At 37.0% G+C, this 21,948-nt stretch overlaps 1 protein-coding gene across 3 annotated transcripts in view; it reads right to left on the reverse strand.

The window, feature by feature from the left end:
- The window catches only part of PCDH7 (protocadherin 7), a gene marked incomplete at both ends in the record, with an annotated part of 298,952 nt that overhangs the window by 163,612 nt on the left and 113,392 nt on the right, over window positions 1–21,948 (reverse strand). The gene's annotated exons all lie outside the window — the stretch shown is intronic.

Genomic DNA, 21,948 nt, shown 5'->3' on the forward strand with positions numbered 1-21,948 from the left:
TGGAGATAGGGTGTGTTGCCAGCTAACTTAATAAAGTCTTTAAAGTACTGCAAGCACAGCTGACACCACATGTTTCCACTGAGACTGTACAAACATAGATTGTTATAGATTTGTATTCATTCAAAATGACAGATATTACTGTTGCTCTAGAAGTCTACATGCTGAACTTTGGCATTTGTGAATATTCCAGGAAGTGGGAGAGTCGATCCTTCACATTTCTGAGGACACTAAATGCAGGCAGGATATTCAGTAAGAAAACTAGAGGATTCTCCTAGGATTTAAACTGCACTTCAGCAGTAATGATACATTTGAAATAATTTACTGTTAACAAGGCTAGAAAACCACAGAAAATCATCTGATATTCTAATAAAGAACCTAATTTCACCACATAGATTTGTATGCCCAAATACTGTGTATATATTATATACATATTATATATTATATATGTTATATATGTATGTAAACACAGACAAATGTGTTTACACACATACATAATATGTGCATGCAGGTATATACATATTCTAGAAAGCACCTTCTAAAACAAACACTGACTGATCCTTTTTATAAGACACTCTGCAGACTTCCCTATGTTTAGAATATGAGATCTGAGGGTGCTTCCTGTCTTCATATTCAGATATGTTTCCAGCAGTATGTTAGAATGAGACACCCCTACTGGCACCTCTCGTCACACTATAGGGTGGAAACGTGTATGCACAACAGAAGGGAGGAAACAGCAACTACAGCCACTTATGCAAGTCTGGATGAACAGGAGTCCACATTACATTTAGAAGTAGAGGGCTGGAGTTTCAACTGGAATTAGTATTTTTACAGTTGTTTTTAAGATATAATGTAATATTCAATGCTGATGATAAAGTGGCAGGACTACAAATATAACACTGAGCCTTCTTGGCACAAGTAGATCAGAACTTTACAAATGTGAGTGTTGCTATAAATATGAGAAAATTCTAAGCTACAAGTCATGATATTCTTCTGGTGAATCTTTGACCTTTTAAAGTTTCCTATTCTTCAGCTGAAAAGTGCTTTTATAGCAATTTAATTTAAGGCTTCATAATATATCAAATGTGAGGAGAATAGAGGAGCAAAACAAAAGAATGGAGAGCACAAATAACGCAGATTAAAAGAGCACATTAAAAATAGACTTGCTGTTCCTTTCACTGAAGTATGAGGAAACAGTATAAATCATACAGTAGGATTACAACTGCTAGGTTAAGACCCTAGATCTACAATATACAACTTTAATATTTTTCCCCATAGATTCTCAGTAAGATCTTTCTCTTCCCCAAGTACTCAGAAGGAAGCTGTTTGTTGAGCTGCACAAGTATTCTAAAACCTTTCCAACTAACTTTAAATCATAATGGAAGGACAAAGACCTTTAAAATAACATGTCCCACAAAGTGTCTGTGTCATTTGCATTACACTTTAATATTTTAATAGGTTATGTACTGTATTACTGACAATTTGCACACATTAAATTACCTCAGAGAAATAATAAATCAATGTGAAGATCAAGTATATTTACCTAAGCTATACTTTTAGAGGTGAACAACTGATTTTCTTCCATCATCTCTTTCATTGTTGTTTTTGCTTATGTTAACAATCAGTTCTCTTCTTGTGCTCTCCACAGGTTGACTTCTAAGTATATAAAAAGATGCCAGACAAAGACAGTATTTTATATCTTGCAAGCTGGCTCTGCTGTTTCTTTCCAATCTGACTATTCCCAGATCAGCCCAGTAATTTGAACAAAGCTGTAGCTCTGTGACTGCACGCAGAGCTGCAGTCCCTCCTGCTTGTTTCCCAGTCTGCTTGCATTTGCATACATATGGCATGCTGGAGGCGCCCCTGCATTTACCCTGCTTCATCATTGCAAAACTGTCTCTTGTAGCTGCCACCGTGCACCCAGTGGCAGCCACCGTGCACCCAGTGGCAGCCACCCCTGCCCACCACTTCCTTACTTTACTGTGGTTTTGATTTCCCTCCACAGCCATTTCTAGTTTAAAGATCTAGAAGTGATCTTTAAAGATCCCTTTCTTGCAAGACCAGCTGTTGGTCCTCAGGATCTATCTGGTCCTTCCCAAGCCTTTCAGTGTCAAAACAACACCTGGTCCCACATGCTCTTCACCCTCTCCCATCAGAGACATGCAGCCACCCCTTGATACAGTCAACAACTGTCACCAGTGCCCAGGTGGATGAGGAGCAAAAGTTGATAGTCTGAAGGTGAATAAGCCTCAGGATTCTCTCCAACCCATCCTACACCTGAGCACCTATCAAACTACAAATCTCCCTAAACATCAGGCTAGGTCAGCAAATGGGAACTCCATGCTCTTGGAGAAGAGGGTTTCTGATGCTTCCTCAGGCAGAGTTTTTACCCCTGTACAGATGAAAGAGCTGTCTGCCCTGTGTTGCAAGAAATCAAAAACCTACAGTCTCCCCCTTCTTGGCAGGCTCCCCAGTGAGCACACTCTCTGGCTGTTACATACTCTGTGCAGTCAGGGGATTAGGCTCTATGGGTGGTATATGGGCATATATACATAGTATGCTAAATAGTATTTAGTGGCAATACATATATATGCTTGGAGTGGAAGAAAGCTGCTTTCAGTTAAAGCATCTAGGCATGTAAGGAATATCTGTATGCTAGTTCTCAACAGGAAACTGCATTTTGCTTTAAAACAAGATCTAGCTTAAATCACACAGCTTATCTTTGAAATGACAAGCTTTTGTGGAATCACACATACAGGCAAGAGTGATTTGTATATTATCTCCCATATTAAATATTAAAGAATATTAGTAAATATACTTAATATGTATTGGTAAGCACATATGTAGCATGTACATTTCAGATAAAAAAAAAAAAAAAGAACAGATTTAGCAGTAACAGGTGCAAGACCAGCAATTTTTAAAGTGTTTAGCAAAGTTCCATGTTCAGAATTAGTTTTTTACTGACAATTTATGATAGCTAATGTATATATTAAAATGGATCCAAAACTTCCACTTGACTACAGTTAAAGATATACATTTTCACTGATCATACTGACACTACAAAAATAACTTTATAAATCCTTGTTTTAGTCAGTACTTAGGCTGTGAACTGTTTGACAGACCAAAACATCATGTAATGAGACACTGTATGCTGTAGCTATATACATGTATGCATCAATTACTACTAAGTTCTGGACCAACAATATAAACTTTGAGAACCTCACACAATTTGGATTTACTTAGATCTTCTCCCACAGGTTATTCTTGAATATCACAGTATAACTCAAGTAAGGAATTAACTGCTAGGGATACTGTGACAAGTTTAGAAAACTTGCAAATTAAGGAGGCAATGCTCATAATTTCACACAGATGGCTGCTTCGTTTGCTTGTTACCAAATTTCTTGAGAAGGCATAAGAAGGTACATTTGAAAGGCCCTACAGACCTATATGTATATAGCCATATGATGAACTGGTAACTCTCAAATTCCCAGTGAACCACAGGCCACAGTTTAGGAACCACTGTTTAAAAGATGCTAAATACCTTTGGATACAGATTACCTCTGAAGTAGTAAAAGTAATGCACTGCAACTCAGAGCTAAGCTCAACAGAACCTACCCTTAAAATATGAAGGTCCTGCCCCTTATTCAGGTTTCTCCTAGGAAAATCACACCTGCACTGTATGTAACTGTAGATAACTGGAGAGTATGACACTTAGAGACACTGGAGACCTCAAAGAATTCAAGGGTGGGATGCAAAGCCTATCATAAACAGTTACCGCATACCTGTTGTCCTACTTACAAAGTATTCAAAAGACTAGTTTGGGATAACCTCTTTGAAATTTCACATTGGAGACAAATATTACCACTCTCTCTTTAGGGTTTTGCTTAAGGTTTTTATGGTTTCATTTAGTAAATGTTCCACCTCCTTTTTCAGATATAATCTTGTAGCCAAGACACACTGCACCATAAACACTCTATACCATCTGCAGTTACTACAAGAACAAGAGGGATGCAACTTAACACTGGAATTAAAAGAAATTGACTGTCCTTTTTCCTTTCCCGTATTCTTTAAAGAATATATGTCGTTCCTGGGTGGCATATAGAGAAGAATATACAGAACAGTTGCAAAACCAGATTGTTTTATAAATAAGACTGAAAATCCCTAAGAATATAATAAATTATTCTCTAAACTAAGAGAAATTTCACATGCTTTTACTTAGTTATTAATAATGTGCTTTAAAACAGATCCAGATGTTCATCTTTCTTTTTTTCTCAAGTGCTGAACTGAGTAGGAATTATCTGACACAAAACTAACACAAGTAACATTCAGTTCAGTTCACCCATATAGCCCATTCCACAGAATATTAATGAGTATTATATAATGCTGGTGAAATATTTTCCCAATGAATGATGTACATGTTTAATTGTTATTCTGCAGCATTAATTGCGCTTCTACTAACAGTATAAATATCACAGTTCTGACCTCTATATTGCATTACTTCTGAGAACCAAGTCTTCTCTGGCAAATGTATTGCTAAATTTGAGTTCATTATGTCTCATGGAATAACACCGTGACCTGTGTTTGCTGATTAGAAGAAAGAGATATTGATAATAATACATGTTTTATACCTATGTAGTTGACAAACACTGCATCTGATGAATTTAATGTGTTTTAAGAACAGAAAAAAAAGGATATCCTTACTGCATTTTACAGTAACACCATATATAAAACACCATATGCTTTAGATAGTATAATTTGCCTGGGCAAAATTTTTTTTTTTAATTTTTTTTTTGGGCCAGGAACTGGCAGGGCTCATTGAGAGGGCTTTAAACTAGGTAGGAAGGGGGATGGGGCTGAGGCTAGGATTGTTGGGGCTGTGCCAGGGGGAACAATGGCAAGGCCGGAGGATAAGGCAATGGCCCAGCTGAAGTGCATCTACACCAATGCACGCAGCATGGGTAACAAACAGGAGGAGCTGGAAGCCATCGTGCAGCAGGCAGGCTACGACTTGGTTGCCATCACGGAGACGTGGTGGGACCAGTCTCATGACTGGAGTGCTACAATGCCTGGCTATAAGCTCTATAGAAGGGACAGGCAGCATAGAAGGGGTGGTGGTGTGGCTCTCTATATTAGAGAGTCTTTCGAGGTTGTAGAACTCGAGGTTGGGAATGACAAGGTCGAGTCCCTTTGGGTTAGGATCGGCAGGGACAACAAGGCTAGTGTCCTGGTCGGGGTCTGCTATAGACCGCCGAACCAGGATGAGGAGACAGATGAGGAACTCTACAGGCAGCTGACAGAGGTTGCAAAATCATCAGCTCTTGTACTCGTGGGGGACTTCAACTTCCCTGACATATCCTGGAAGCACAACACAGCCCTGAGAAAGCAGTCTAGGAGGTTTCTGGAGAGCGTGGAAGATAGATTCCTGACGCAGCTGGTTAGTGAACCTACCAGGGGTGGTGCCCCGCTAGACCTTCTCTTCACAAACAGAGAAGGACTGGTGGAGGACGTGATCGTCGGGAGCTGTCTTGGGCAGAGTGACCACGCAATGGTGGAGTTCACTATTCTTGGCGAGGCCAGGAAGGGGACCAGTAAAACTGCTGTATTGGACTTTCGGAGGGCTGACTTTGAGCTGCTCAGGACACTAGTTGGTGGAGTCCCTTGGGAGGTGGTTCTGAAGGGCAGAGGGGTCCAGGAAGGCTGGGCGCTCTTCAAGAGGGAAGTCTTAATGGCGCAGGAACGGTCTGTCCCCACGTGCCCAAAGACGAGCTGGCGGGGAAGAAGACCGGCCTGGCTCAACAGAGAATTGTGGCTTGATCTTAGGAGGAAAAAGAGGGTTTATAAGCTTTGGAAAAATGGGCAGGCCACTAAGGAGAACTTTAAAGAAGTAGCGAGGCTGTGCAGGGACAAAATTAGGAAGGCCAAAGCTCATCTGGAGCTCAATCTGGCTACTGCCGTTAAAGATAACAAAAAACGTTTCTATAAATACATCAACACAAAAAGGAGGACTAAGGAGAATCTCCATCCTTTACTGGATGCGGGGGGAAACTTAGTTACAAGAGATGAGGAAAAGGCAGAGGTGCTCAATGCCTTCTTTGCCTCAGTCTTTAGCGGCAATACCGGATGTTCTCTGGATACTCAGTACCCTGAGCTGGTGGAAGGGGATGGGGAGCAGGATGTGGCCCTCATTATCCATGAAGAACTGTTTGGTGACCTGCTACGGCACTTAGATGTGCACAAGTCGATGGGGCCGGATGGGATCCACCCAAGGGTACTGAGGGAACTGGCAGAGGAGCTGGCCAAGCCACTATCCATCATTTATCAACAGTCCTGGCTATCAGGGGAGGTTCCAATCGACTGGCGGCTAGCAAACGTGACGCCCATCTACAAGAAGGGCCGGAGGGCAGACCCGGGAAACTACAGGCCTGTCAGTTTGACCTCAGTGCCAGGAAAGCTCATGGAGCAGATCCTCCTGAGAGTCATCATGCAGCACTTGCAGGGGAAGCAGGCGATCAGGCCCAGTCAGCATGGCTTTATGAAAGGCAGGTCATGCCTGACGAACCTGATCTCCTTCTATGACAGAGTGACGCGCTGGGTGGATGAGGGAAAGGCTGTGGATGTGGTCTACCTTGACTTCAGCAAGGCTTTTGACACCGTCTCCCACAGCATTCTCCTCAAGAAACTGGCTGCTCTTGGCTTGGACTGGCGCACGCTTCGCTGGGTTAGAAACTGGCTGGATAGCCGGGCCCAAAGAGTCATGGTGAATGGAGCCAAGTCCAGTTGGAGGCCAGTCACTAGTGGCGTTCCCCAGGGCTCGGTGCTGGGGCCGGTCCTCTTTAATATCTTCATCGATGATCTGGACGAGGGCATCGAGTGCACCCTCAGTAAGTTCGCAGATGACACCAAGTTAGGTGCGTGTGTCGATCTGCTTGAGGGTAGGAAAGCTCTGCAGGAGGATCTGGATAGGCTGCACCGATGGGCTGAGGTCAACTGCATGAAGTTCAACAAGGCCAAGTGCCGGGTCCTGCACCTGGGGCGCAATAACCCCAAGCAGAGCTACAGACTGGGAGAGGAATGGTTGGAGAGCTGCCAGGCAGAGAAGGACCTGGGAGTGATGGTGGATAGTCGGCTGAATATGAGCCAGCAGTGTGCTCAGGTAGCCAAGAAGGCCAACGGCATCCTGGCTTGTATCATGAACAGCGTGACCAGCAGGGCTAGGGAGGTGATCGTCCCCCTGTACTCAGCTCTGGTGAGGCCGCACCTCGAGTACTGTGTTCAGTTTTGGGCCCCTCGCTACAAGAAGGACATCGAGGTGCTTGAGCGGGTGCAGAGAAGGGCGACGAAGCTGGTGAGGGGCCTGGAGAACAAGTCCTACGAGGAGCGGCTGAGGGAGCTGGGCTTGTTCAGCCTGGAGAAGAGGAGGCTCAGGGGTGACCTTATCGCTCTTTTTAGGTACCTCAAGGGAGGCTGTAGCGAGGTGGGGGTTGGTCTGTTCTCCCACGTGCCTGGTGACAGGATGAGGGGGAATGGGCTTAAGTTGAGCCAGGGGAGTTTTAGGTTAGATGTTAGGAAGAACTTCTTCACTGAAAGGGTTGTGAGGCACTGGAACAGGCTGCCCAGGGAAGTGGTGGAGTCACCATCCCTGGAAGTCTTCAAAAGACGTTTAGATGTAGAGCTTAGGGATATGGTTTAGTGGAGGGCTGTTAGCGTTAGGTTGGAGGTTGGACTCGATGACCTTGAGGTCTCTTCCAACCTAGAAAAATTCTGTGATTCTGTGATTTGGATAAACATAGCAATAGTCAGAACTGTGTATCATTAAAGATAGTGAGTTTTTATATATTTGGAAAATTAAGGTGAAAATTTAATTATGGTAAACATTTTTACAATGACAAATGATTATATCTTAAAGATGATAATACAAAACTATAAGATTGCTAAAAAAATGCCTCTGAAAAGGGCAATGACCTGTACTGTATATAAAACATAGGCGCCCTTTAATTATTACTAACATGAACATTTAAAAGTTACATGAAATTTAATCCCTATCAAGAAAATTATGAGCACTAAAATGCTGATACACAAGAAATTGTATTTATACATCAACTGCTATGAATGCAAAATAAAAACAATCTAACAAAATATAAACAGGATTTTTTTTTTTTTCCCATGCAGCCTAATCTTTGTTTAGATCCCAATCAGTGAAACTTTTGAGGTTTTAAAGAAAACTCTATAGTGAGACAAAATGAAGAGAAGAAGGATAGATATCAGGAATAATATCTCCAAAAAGTCAGTTGTAAAATACTGTATTTCTCTGGCATTTATTGCAATGTTAGGAACAAGGATTCAAACCACACTGTAACCAGGAGAAACAGACTACATCCTTAATTTGTTTTCATTGATAACATTTCACAGAAAAACTGGCATGAAAAATTTCCAGGTGCTGACAAACTAAGGCACATGTCCATGTGGGGAGAGGAGAGGGTTATGTTTAGCTTCATCCATTTTCAGTTCACAACATTAACACAGCTCCATCTGCCAGAACTGTGAATGAATACGGTAGAGCTGCTTTTACGCAAATAAGCCCACTAGTTTTCAGTTTGTCTTTCCTAGCAAAACAGCAATCCTTAGCCTTTACTACTTTCATAGCAATCATTAGTAATGATAGTCCTTACTGGATTCACAGGAAACACCACTTTATAGGAATGCAAGAGATCTGATTATTTTCTCCCTCTGAAGGTTGATTAATTTTCTGGTAACAGCACGTAGAATTATTCCCAAATATATCTGATCATGGAGATGATCAGATCATGGAGAAAAAAATGCACCCTTGAAATAAAAGGTAAATCACCAGTTCTTCCTTCTTTCAGCTGTACTGCAAGAACCAGATATTTTCTTTTCCTCTCACCAGCAGAACAAAAATCTCTGCAATGCCAAATACAGACTTATTCTGTGGTACAGAGCTTATCATAGTCTGCATTGATTAACTCTTCTTTATCCAAGCTAGAAAGTAAAATTGTATTTCAATTCATGACAAACCCTAATTTTGGAGGTAGGAATCAGGGACAGTCTGTGAATAGACTAGGTGAAAGCAAAATAACCATATAGCTGAATAAGGCTTAAGTGTGACACTTTTTCTTCATTACGATGAAGATTTTCCTTTCATTTTCTAAAATTATTGTTTTGCATCTTACTTCCTGCTACTTCACATTGTTTAGGGATGATATTCTATCATGGTTTCTGTATAGAAATTATTACCAGTTCTGTAAATACAGTTGGTTCAAATCCTGGTTCACCTGGTTCAACGGCAGGAAGTAGAAGGGTGAAAGACTCAATTCTTTTTACGGTTAATTGAGAGCAAGGGTTTTCACCCTTTCTCAGCCAGTTACCTCACTATTGATTCTGGATACAAAGTGGATGCTCTAAAGTGTAACAAGGGACAGTTAGCAATTTTCTCTCTTCATTACTTAGCACTTGGATAAAAATAGCAAGATTCTATCAGGCCTCCCTTGCTGCTGCAACACCTTCATCTCAACAGCACCAGGATTTTGAAAAGATTTTAAACTGTAAAATGCTATCCAAGAAGCAACTTAATATAATGAGAAGCATAAAAAATTAGCCCAAACTGAGTACCAAGCTAAAGCAAGATACATTGTTTTTAATAGTTCTGCTAGCTTACTCAGCATTAGCTTGGGCATTACCCAAAACACTGGAAGATCAGCAGTTAAAGTTCTTGTTTTTCCCTAACTCTCATATTGGATGACTTCCCACTTTAAAGGGCATATGATATCTTCAGCCATGATTTAAGCTGGCCAAGTATCTATCTAGCTCAGATTTTTCACTGAACCACAGAACAGTTTACATTGAAAGGCGCCGCTGGAGATCACCTAGTCCAACCTCCCAGCTTAAAGTAGGATTATGAAGAGCACTTTGCCCAAGGACATGTCTGGTCAGGTTTTGAGTATCTCTGAGAAAGAAGACTCCACAGCCTCTCTGGGCACCTTGTTCCAACATTATGTCACTCTCATAGCAAAGATTTTTCTTATATTTGAATGGATTTTTTTTTTTATTATTATTTTTTTTTGTATTAGAGTTTGTGCCAAAGCACAAAAAGCACTGGTGATGAGTCAAACCTAAACAATGTTATAATTCCTTTTAGCTTCACAGAGTCAATCAATGTCAAGACTAACACAGCAACTGTGAGATACGTATAGGGTAGATCTGAAAAAAAAAAAAGCAGAAGAGTTACATCAACTCATCACATAAATTCAAAGTGTTTTTTTAAGCCCTTGAATTTTGATAAAACATGTCATTATCCTTTTTTTTTTTCCTATTCATTCTTAATTGCTGGAAACTTGTTGAAAGACAAACAAAATATTAATGAACAATTACTATTCTGCATGAATAGATTCAACCCACACAACTCTTTTCCCTGTTCAAATCACATATTTGTACTGTTCTAAATTTCTACCATTGTGGTTAATATAAAATTGGCAGGAAATTAAATTAAACAGGCATTATTTTTCAATGAGAAGCCTGAAAAACCCAAGACAAGTACTACAACAGGAGGGGAGAGTAGAAGAAACACACTGATATGAATAACCAACTTTTTCTTTTAAATTCAGAAAAAGGCAGTAACAATTGCAATTTCAAACAGGAGTTGAAAAAATTAGAAATATTTTGATACTACAAGCTCTCTAGCAAGCATCACCTGCAACAAAGGGAGATTAGCTCAGCCATCAGGGAAGAATTCTACAGACAGCAGAGGCACTCTCCATCATCACCGCCCTCAATCTTGGTAGCATCTTTGTTAATTTGAATTGCAGTCGCATGTGGGCTCCTGGTCATGAGCCACAAGCATATTTTGTTTGTTCTGTATAAACAGGAAATACAAACTCAATAATATCTATTTGCCTAAGCCCAAGGGTACATGTTAAGATTTGATGTTCAGGGAAAATATTTCACAATGCATTTTACATTACGGGCATCTTTTCTGTAGCATTCAAACATATGTTTTTCATTTTAAGTTCAATGCTTTTCCCAAATATCTTATCTCACTGATCATACAGATTTGCCTTTCTGAATCATGACAATGATTTCTGAGCAGCCTGAAATCCTTTTCATTCACCTGGCTATGATCATTAAGTAGATTCCTAGTTACGTTCACTTCTGTTACAAGTAAACAAACAAAAGCCATGCTTATTATTTCGATAAACATCAAAAGAGAAGACACTAAAAATATGAAAAGCATCCCTGTCTCAAAAATACTGTTTTATGATAGAATCCTCCTATCAAAGTATAGCACACAAGTTCACTTACAAAAATTAAACAAGATTTAAAAGGCTTTTAACGAAGCCAATATTCTTATCATTTCACAAGAGCTCTTTTTGGTACCTATTTAAAGATAAGCATAAAGAAACCAAGAACAAATGAGAATCTAAGGCAGAGATGGTCAAAATAATTCAATTATATTCTTTCGCCTGCTCATGAAAATATATTTAATGTCAAGTTATCTGTCAGTATCCCACTGTTTGAGAACTGTTAAGAACCAGCCATCTGTGACCCTGAAGCACTGATTTTTCTGAAAGAAAGTGGTGGAAGCAACACTTTGTCTTCCCAAGAACAAATAGAACATGAAGTATGTTTTCTATCCCATTTCCTTCTATTTTCTTAAAAAAGGGGTTGCCCTAAATCTTTCACGGAGATTAAGCACAACTTCAGTGGATCTAGATTGTTTTTCTGAACTCATTCATTAAATTTCAGTATTCCACTCCAACTCTTTCTAAAAAGTTCCATTAATTTTTTCTGAGTACATTTGTTTGACCAAAATGTATTGTTAACATGGTGGAATAATATCTATTTAGCTAATTGTCATTCAGGTACCTTCTACTTGCTTCTTCATAATGGCTAACACTTTCTTTGCTTCTCAACTTTTCTGTGACCGGATCATTGTCTTTTCTTGACATCTTTGGAAAAGGTGGTTTTACGGAGTTCTTTTGTGTTTGTTATTGTTTTACTTTTTTCTTTTCTTCTGCCCATCAGCAGAGAATTCACTAGTCCAGGGATACCAGTTCACAGAGACTGCTAATTCTGTTACCTCCTAACTCACAGCTTACATACAAAAAATTTTTATCTCATCTATTTTCTAAACTGTTAGAGCATATTCTAAATTTTCTCATTGTCTCAAATATTATTCTCTGAAAAAATACCCCCCCTCAAAAAAATAAAATAAAATAAAATAAAATAAAATAAAATAAAATAACCATTCAACTTCCATCCTTTATTCATTATTAATTGTACACACATAAATACTGATCCTACTGCTAATCAGTGCAATACTGCTCAATTCTTTCCATGCCCACAACTAACCACACACACCTGCTGTGCCCCACACTTGCCCTCTTTTTAATTTACAATGATACTATTATCTGGACCCTCATTCTAAAAAATATTCCCATCTGCCTGCTCTTTCTTTACCCTTAAAAATTACACAGATTTGTTGTTTTCTCCCCCATCCCCCACCCACTGTATGAACAAAAATACAAACCCTAAAACAGAGTAATTCTCCTGAAAGAGATCTGCAATGAGAAACATGTGGTCATTTTTGATGTACACACAGTAGTAAATAATTTTTGAGGCTTGCAGTAATTGTTGTGTTTTTAGAAAACATCCTATAATCTCAACCATGATGATATTTGGATTGAAATCATCAGCAGCTTCTCTTGAAACTGGAATATTATGAAAATAATGTGCTCAAAGGAAAAACCTAGCCTAGTTATCAGGCGCTACAAAGCCTTAAAATGGAATGTGCAAGTTCGGAGGCCTACTTCCAAAGTTATATACACCAATCTTCCCTTAGAGAAAGGATATGACCAGAAAGACTGTCCACACACATTTTTGCAGGACGATGATCCTTTTGTTGTCTGTGGTCCAAGTGGGTCTAAATGAGATGTGATAGATAAAATTAATCCAATTAAGCAATACTAATATTTATGTATATATCATTTGAGGTCCTGCACATATTCTATTTCATGTAAGCATGCATACCTATATGTACGTACACACGTGTACATATATAAATACATATATGTAACTACAGAACAGTCTGCAATAGATGTACATGGTCTATACAGTATTGTGGGTAACTCTTCATTAAAATTTTAGGTCAGATTAGGTATGAGCTATAGAAATTAATCTCCTCATTGTCCCCTAATAATGCACCTCGCTATCCTTGGAAGAACTACTTGAAGCAAGTAAGTTGGACTCTTTTGGGATCCAATTAAAATTACAGATGTGAGCTAAAAGCATACCTAGATAGCTTGAACTAACAGGAGCTCAGTTTACAGGATCAGACTAAAGCTAGTCCAAAGAAAATACAAAAAGCATACAGTATAAAAATAAGCCTCAGTACCCACAGTTTTACCATACAGGTCCATTTCTGTTGTGCCATTATTTCCTAATGTAGGCATAAACTTTTAGAATTTCTTGTATGTTTTGTTTTTCTGCACAAAGAGAGGCTTATGTCCACATTTGTCAAAATGCCATTAAAATCACAGGTCCAGATAGCTAAAGCATAAACAAACCTTTCAAAACACCAAGGTTTAGTAATAAGAAAGCATTGATGCATAAAAAGTGAAGTATTTCAGAATGTAACTTCTAAGTAATGAAAAATATACTGTTAAGATGAGATGAAACATTTTTAATACATTGCTATTAGACCACAGTATTCTGTATAGAACTCATTGGATAAACTGGGAAAAAATAGCTATCAATAAAGATTTGAATTATTAATGCATACATCAAATACAAGTGGAACTTTTTAGTCCTTAAACCTCACCTTTTGATTGACTTTACCTGCTACCATTATTAAAAAGATTAATTATTAATACTATTGAGAATGTTCTCTTTTTAATGCCTGTTCACAAGATATGCTGGACAGTGTGAATGAGGAGAATCATGGTATCTAATCTTAGGAAAATTCAGCAATAACTCCTAGAAGTATAGGATCAAATTTTAAATTTAAGTAACATATAAGCCAGGCATTTCAAGTCTAAAAGAGCAGGTATGTAAACACAGATTTTCATGCACTTTCTGGGAGATTAGGAACAAGGATTTATTTTTTTTTAACTGAAACTGTATCAATGATGACATATTTTCCAACATATGCAGTCAAACTGTTTTCCAAAATTAGGTAATGGGCTCAATTTTTTTACTATTCTTATGCAACATGTAGACCCCAATATCTGTTTACTGTTCATTCAGCTAGACTGCCCAAATTGTATTAAATGTATTAAATTTAGAAGTACATTGATTTTTGTAGGGTCGACTTTAGGACTTACACATTTTTTATCATGACCAATTAAAAAGGTATAAAAATTTAAGATAATCAACTATGCTTCTCTAGAGAAAGTGGAAGGATATAACTATAGAAATATATCCCATCTAGGAAGATATTTAAGAGAATGTAAATATTCTCTTAAGTAATTTACATTACTTAACTTTTAGATCACTCAAGTTAGATCTAACAAATGATGTTCTTGATGAATGCTGTAGCTAGGCAACTTTTGTAATAAACATGCCAAAGGTTCAAAATATAGGCTTTGAGATGGAAAATGGTTAGTTTTGTTCATAAAATGAATGGTATTTGAAAATGCAGTACAGATTTAATAGGGGAAAAAGAGGCATGAATGAACATAACAATACAATTTAATTTTCATCAGGATTGCATACACTTTCATTATGAAAAATAGACTGTTGGAAGAAATACGTTTAGAAGAGGTAACTGAAGAGGAAAATGATAAAAAGGTAGTTACAGACAAAATAATGGATGAAGTCTGTGTCCAGAACTATACTCCAAGGTTAATTACTTAGACAGCCAAAGGTGCAAGTGTTTGTTGTTATTGTTGTTGCTACTTTGTGTGTTTTGTTTGTGTATTTTACATTTCTACTGAAAAACCTTTAAACTGCTTTTACTGCAAAATCAGAATATACTTTCTGTAGGAAAATATTCAGTGTAGTGGTTTGCAGAACAATATAGAGTTCAATGGGTCCTTTAAAATACAAACTAAATGGGGAGGTTTCCTGACAATAAGTTAACTCCTATAGATATATCCCAAATACACAAGCAAAAATACATTTTTCAAAAAGTAAGTATATCTATTATGACCATCTGAAAAATTACACCTATTTCTTTAGGTTATTTTTTAATTGTCAGTGATGTCATTTGAAGCATATTACTATATAGTATAGTAATATAAGTATATAGTATATATAATATATAATATATAATATATAATAATAATAATAATAATATATTACTATATTATAATATTATTATATTATATATTATATATATTATAGTATATAAGTACATAGTATATATAATATATATATATTATTTTAAGTAAACTGTAAGACATATATTACTATATGTCTTACAGTTTACTTAAAATGTAAATAATTATTTGGAAATGTAGCTAAAACAGTAAAGGTTCTTTAAACACACAGATTCACTAGAAGTACTGGAATATTCATCTGCAGAATTGCTTAAAACCAATTTGTTAAATAATTATTACTGAATGAGTACTGAACGAGGTGAAGTTCTATGAAAACAAATTTTAAATTGTGTTTTCTTAGAAAAATAAATCTGGTATATGCTAATCGATACATGCTCCAGCCAGTTAATAGTAAAAATATGACTTTGAAGAAAGGCAAAGACATGACTGCCTGGAAAAGAACAGTGGAGACACTGCTAATTTCTTGGATGTGCATTCTTCCGTTATCCTAAGACTAGATTTCTACATTTCATTTTCACATTCCAAATCAAAATCACTTTTATCTTTCACTTCAAACCAAGAATGGTTTCCGACACCTTTAAGAAAGTCTCTTAAGATTCTCATCTAAATAAAATAACTAAATTGATCTTTATGAAGAAATATCCATTAATTATGCGTAAAGTATTTCATAAAGCATAATGTAAAGCATAAACAGAAAAGCATGGCTCAATAAAAATAGCTAAAACACTGTAGTCTTATTTTCTTAAGTAGCACCTATAGATAGGCTGTAATAATCAAGCTAGTTGAAGTATTCTGGAAATGCTTAGCATAAAGAATGGTTAGCATAAAAATATGGTTACACTTGTAACATTTCATCACCAATTTAACAAAGTGTAAGTCCAAAACATTAGGTGTTTTGGATAACAAAAACATTAGTCATCAATATGCTATAACATCTTAAATATGGAGATGTAGTTTTGTCCGTTCATGGATGGAGTGTACCTTTCAATGATGGCAAGTACAGAACGGTGCAAGGATTCCCTGTCAAAAGATTCACAGAAGAGTTGAGGCTGGAAGGGGTCTCCAGAAGTCAACTAGTCCTGTTCTTTCCAAGACATTCTCAGCAGAGAAAAACAGTCTAATATTCATCAATATTTTATTTATTTTATTTTTTTTTTGTCATGGGAGAAAGATGCATGAATTCTGATTATCAGAAACATATATTTACTAAAGCTAATGTTAGTTGCTTTAAGCATTCTGAAAATTAAGTAGTAGAAAGGAATATAGTCTAGGTTTCATACATGGCTGGTTTTCACTGCATGTGTCAAATACAATAGACAACAAAGTATTTATCATACTTTTTTTTAACGTGTCTGATAAAGGATGAGTTCAAATTGCAGTTCATTATCTACATTTTTATGTAGTCAGCAATCATTCCTGTCAATCACATGTATACAGGCATTTTTTTGATCATTTTCAACATTGCCCATGAGTGCACTGTTTGAGACTCAAGAAAGTTCTAAAACAAGTTCATGAACTGGAATTTGTGGTACTTTATTCCAGAGCTATTGACCAGATGGGTAACTTTCAAGGTCATGAGGAAAAAACAGCCTGATGGATTTTCTGAAATAAAACACAGGCCCACAGAAGTGTACTGTGAGTGAAGGATGGTTCGAAGTAGGCAGCACTGACTTTTCAGACAGCCAAATTCATCCTTATTATGCACTCACTCAAATACCCAGCTAAGAATGTGTTTAATGCTGTGACTGTGATTCAAGAGACTCTAATGCTTTCTATCCGTTCCAAAGAAGTTTTAAATATTAACATGCTATAAAAAAGGTTCCAAGTGGAAATAAATCATCTGTTAGGTGGTGTCACATATAGACAAATACCAATTTTGCCTAACCACCTCTCTTTCTGTCTATTGCCAAAGACTTTTAAGTACCAAAAGCAAGAAGTGCTTCGGATACTTCATGTAATTTTATCCTTTCATTGTACAGTGTCATGCAGAAAATCAAATGTAGGCTTTTGGATAATTAGGTGGGATAATTACAAAAAAAAAAAAAAAAAAAAAAAAAAGATATTGTTCAGTCAAAACATAATTAAAATCAGATTTTTTTTTTTTCATTCTAAAGCCTAGCTTTGACAGTAACACCATTTAGAAAGAAATTACAATCACATAATGAAAATATCACATCATTTCTAAAAGAATCACATAAAGAAAATATCAAAATTCACCACCAAAAATGCTCTCTTTATTTAAAGTGGTCATTTCCCACAGGGTCAGGATGCCTGCAGGTTCTGATGAACCATACTGTTAGGTTCAGTACTGGAATTCTCCTAGGAGATGATCGTGTTTATAATTCACCAGGGAAATAACTCCTCAAATTTTATCTCTGAACACGGAAGAGGTATCTAGGCTTAAATCTCCACCAGTCTTTATATTTACATCATAAATTTTGTTGCAGGGTGAAGTCACCTGAGCCAGTTCAAAAGGACTCATAGCAGAAGGCTGCTTGAGCTTCTTAAGCACTCTTTATCTCTATTCATGCTATACCTTATAGATGAATGGGTGCAATTTCCACTTTGAACTTTGCAACTCTCAGGATTAATTTCACTATTTATTTTTCATTTTCTTCACGTGAACGGATAAGCTTACAGAGGTCAAATCCTCAGATGATATAAATCGATGTACTCTGGTCTGAACTTTAAGCATTTGCTCTTTCCCTACTTATACCAAGCTGTTTTGCTTTTTCCAAACAAAGCTACATAATGGGCAACAATATTGTCATGGCTGCAAACAGTGTGAGATCTTTATTGGATGAGGCAGCATGCACTTTATAAAGCCAGCTGGCATTAACAGGAAAACTTTCTGGTCATTGCCCTCAAAAGAAAAAAAAAAAAAAAAAGAAAAAAAAAGCACAAAAACAACGTATCAATCTCATCAACAACAGCCCTGTATTTCGAAGTCCAGAATTCAGTGTAGCTCTCCCATTTGGCTGATTTCATTGCTACCACTTGGCCATCTGGCCAAGAAAATTATTTAGCACTATATCGGCTTTATGTCTGTTAGTTTCAAAGCACAAATATTTACATTTGAAGTTTGTCCAAATTCTCCTAGATAAGCGGTAGAAAAAGATGTTTCTCTTTTCAGTTCAGGACAAACAAAGCAGAAAGTCTGGCAGATGTAGGAGAAAGAAATTTTGGGATGAACTTCCTTCCAAAAAAAAAATTAATACTTCAAGAACTTTAAAGAATTCAGGACTTGCACTACTTTAAAGTAGATCTGAATAAATTGATTATAATCTGTGTGTGACACTGCTTTCTTGGGTTGTTAAATATGATTATAGGTTATTGGATCAAAGGAGAAGTAAAATTGTGGTCTGTGTATAATTCAATCTATAACTCTTACTCAGAACTAAAAATGGAACTGTTTAGAGGCAGTTAGATCAATTCACTGATTTTTTTATTTCATGCCCTCACAGATGAAGCTGTACTTTCTTTAAGCATTATGTAAAAGGAACAGGGAAAGTACAAAATCTTTTAATTGCAAAACAATTAAGTGGTGTTCATACGACTACTTTTATTGCAGAAATATTCATACACAAGGAAGAAATTTGAAAGAAAAGAAAAAGGATGTTGGGAAGTCTATATGTAATTGCTGTCTCATCACAAATTTAGTATTTTTGCTTTGGCAATGTCTTTCTCAAATCTGTATATTCAAGACCAGGATTAACCTTGTATCTTTCTATAGTGGTTACTGTAAGTTTATAAGTAGACTTTGAAAGTTTAAGGAAGAGACTGCTGAGAGGAGAAATGGGAAAAACACACAAGTTAATGTTAGTAGTATTTTGAATAAATGTAGTTATTGTTAGAGGATGCAACAACCCTAAGAATCTAGAACACAGAGGATATTGCTGATTTCCATATTTATCATTATGTATTTTCTTGGAAATTGGAACAGAAACATATGTAAATATCTAGCCAGTGACCCTAATAGAAATACTCCAATGTATCACTGACACAATCTTTCCAATACCACATATCATTATGCAAATGACCATTCAATTGTTTCAAAGTGGAAGTGTCTACAGATAAATACAGTAAAAATAACAGGGTGAGGAGCACATCACAAAAACTTACTGTGTCCAACCTTAAAGAATATATTGTACATTTGCTCTTATCTCAGTAGAATTTGTAATGGATATATGTGCTCTCAAAGAAGCTCAATTGTACTGATCTATGAAATAAGTAAAAGCAAAGTTTCTGTAGCTGCACAATTATGCCAATCATTTAGGTTCAAAAAGACCCCTAATAGATCATCGAGTCCAACTACCCCTAATTACCAAGTCCACCACTAAGTCATGTTCCTAAGCACTACAACCATACATCTCTTAAATACCTCCAGGGATAGCAACTCTACCACTTCCCTGGGCAAACTGTTCCAATGTCTAAATACCCTTTCCATTAAGAAATTCTTTCTCATGTCTAATCTAAACCTCCCCTCGTGCAACTTGAGGTCGTTTCCTTGTGTTCTAAAAGGCATGAGAGAACACATATTGTTTAGCCCTATAGTTGCATCAACTAAATTTGGCCCAAGGACCATCTAAGAATATGGCACAAACAGACATTTTAAGATGCACACAAAAACGCCTGATAAGCCACATGAAAAACAAAACAAGGTTTAGAGTGTTGAAAGACTATGCTATTTGTTTATATTTGTTAAAGCCCAAGAAAAGTATGTAAGAGATTTTACATTCCCTTGCTTTTCTATTCCATTTTAATTTATATGAAGAAAAACTCTCCTTTTAGGCATAATAAATATCTGAAATCTTTCCAATATAGGTAAAAATGGAGTTCTAGTAAATGTGTATTTCCAAGAAAAAAAGTGTGTCTGTTTTTAATAATGTATTTTTCAGTAACACTGATATTTCTAAATGCATTATAATCGAGTTGAATTCTTTTATCTGCAAGTAGTGTGATACCAAATATGTCATTTCAGGGCAAAGAAAATCAAGACAAGTTTAACTCAGGTTTTTTGAAACAGTAATGAAGGGATTTTGAAAGACTTCAAAACAAAATATTTTGCCTTTTTCATTCAGAATGTAGCTGGATTTCAAGATGAATTGAGCAAATCATTTTATAAAAGTAAATACTTTTCCAAAAATATTTTGTTAATTCCACATTTTCCTGCTACAAATTGAGTCTTCATTTTGGTAAGAGGAATGTGTCTTTTCAGATTTTTTTTCTTTTGTATTTTGTCTCCTTATTCTCCATAAGTGGAAAAACCCTATGGGTCCATAAGGTTCTAGAACTATTGTATTTCTATGATCCCTGCACACAACCCACACGCAACAGACCTAATGCACTGAGATTTCCTGGATATAAAATCCCTCCCTACTGAATCCTACTGAAGACAATCTTCTACAAAAACTCATTTTAAATGTACACATACAGCCTTTTAGGAAATTTCTTTTATTTGAACGCACCCCCATGGCATAAGTGTACTTACGCAAAGCATCATTTGTGTAATCCTTTCCTCATATTCACCATTATTGTGCTTCCCATCTTCTTCCTAACTGAAACCTCTGTATGTCTGATATGCTGGTCTTTAGGCCATCTGATAGGACACTGCTAGAGGTTACAATGGCCATAATCCAGCTGGTGACCTTTTCCCTTTTGACAAGGAACATACCTGTCAGAGAATCTAAGATTAGTTTGTAGCTTAATACCAAGTGCAAAGATATGAAAGGGATGAATTGCTATTGTATGCCTCTGCTACCTCGGGTCTGTGTTATAAAGAATAACAGAATGACTGATGTCCTCAGGCCTCTGAAGGTCATCTTGTCCAACCCACCCAGAGCAGGTTGCCCAGGACCATGCACAGGCAGCTTTTGAACATCGCCAAGGATGCAGACTCCACACATTGTGCCACCTGTACCAGCGTTCAGTCATCCTCACAGTGAAAAAGTGTCTCCTTGCATTCAGACACAGCCTCCTATGTTTTGGTTTGTGTTCACTGCCTCTTGTTTTCTCCAGGATCCTGCTATCCTGGGCTACATTAAGAAGAATGTAGCCATCAGGGAGGGGATCCTGTCCCTCTAACCCAGCACTGGTGAGACCACACCTGGACTGTTGTGTCTAGTTCTGGGCTCACCAGTACAGTAACAAAGACAAAAACATAAAAATAAAAGGATATTAGGAAATAAGTACATCAAATCAATCAATCAATCTGACTACCCATCTGACTACCCTATTTCTTGCCAAGTATTATTTTGTTAATAAAACAACTTATGGACTCTGTGGTTTTGGATTGAAGGAAAGCCCTTATGAGATCTAACAGAAAATACTATGCAGTTGTAAATATGCAAATATGCTGACATAAAAAGCACTTAATATGAACAAGCTCAGATTATTTCTATGAGCTCAGAGGACTTCACAGATAAACTGTTTTAAACATACAACAATATTTATAGACAAATCATTACAGATTACTTCATCAAGGAATAAATCCAAGCTGAGAAAAGCTAAATGATTTCTCCTTGTATAGGGCTCACATTTTTCTGTCCAGAGAAATCTGAGTACATTCAGTCTCCTGCACGTAGGCTGTGAGCGTAGGCTGTCAAGACATACTGAGTCTCATATAACTCAACATACAGAACTCTCCCACATGTGAGGAATG

The sequence above is a fragment of the Netta rufina genome (assembly GCF_964035555.1).
Source record: "Netta rufina genome assembly, chromosome: 4".
Classification (NCBI taxonomy): domain Eukaryota; kingdom Metazoa; phylum Chordata; class Aves; order Anseriformes; family Anatidae; genus Netta; species Netta rufina.